The sequence below is a fragment of the Trachymyrmex cornetzi genome, unplaced genomic scaffold (assembly GCF_001594075.2).
Source record: "Trachymyrmex cornetzi isolate Tcor2-1 unplaced genomic scaffold, Tcor1.1 scaffold681, whole genome shotgun sequence".
NCBI classification, from domain to species: domain Eukaryota; kingdom Metazoa; phylum Arthropoda; class Insecta; order Hymenoptera; family Formicidae; genus Trachymyrmex; species Trachymyrmex cornetzi.
In genome coordinates this window covers 194,466-195,368 of record NW_017300005.1, presented here as the reverse complement: position 1 = coordinate 195,368, position 903 = coordinate 194,466, and positions in this window count along the sequence as shown.

Here is a 903-nt window from a genome sequence, read left to right as displayed (position 1 = left end):
ATGCATAAATAGCCAGGACTCGGTCGTATTTCAATAAATTTATTTAAAATATATATTTTAAATAAAGGAGAAAGTTATTTAGTATTTATTATTTTAAACAATTTCTTCTGACCTATTTCTTATTTTAAATAAGTTTTTCGAACTTATTTCGTATTTTTTATTTCGAATAAGTCGTACCACTCTTTTATTGATTACGATATTTTAGATAAAAAATTGAACAATTTTCTGAAACCTATTTTTTATTTAAAATAAGTCATATCAGTTATCATTTTTATTTTATTTATATAATATAATAATTACACACACACACTTATTAAGTTTATATATCTGGAGACACTGGTAGTATGCCTGAGCAAATCAGAAGCTTCACGTCTATATAGATTTCCATACATCGATCAATACATCGATCGCAACCATGGTGGAAGGGATAGCACTATCCCTTCCACCATGATCGCAACGCGCGCGCGAATGCTTCTGATTTGCTCAGGCATCTGATCGAGCCAAGATGGCGACTGATCAGGCCATGATTTTCTATGCATCACAGCGGAAATGCCCATTCCAGTATAGAGTTCAGTGCCCATGGTGGAAGGTGTTATCCCTTCCACCATGGTATAGCCGTATATACTCTCGAGAGAGAGGGTCGAAAGAAAGAATAAGGAATTGAAAGTGAGACCACTCGAACGGGTCGGACGTACTTCTTCTCGTCTTGGATGTCACCTCGATCACATCCTAGAACATCCTCATGCCTCTTAATACACGCCTGACGCGGCTGACGCTGAGACTGCGATTCTCTCTCGCTCTCAGCGCGCCGACAAGGCCACACAATGAGAACGAGTGCAAAAATCCAAATTAACCCGGGTTAATATTGCCATCCTAGGCTGTGTTCAAAAACATCACTCGGGG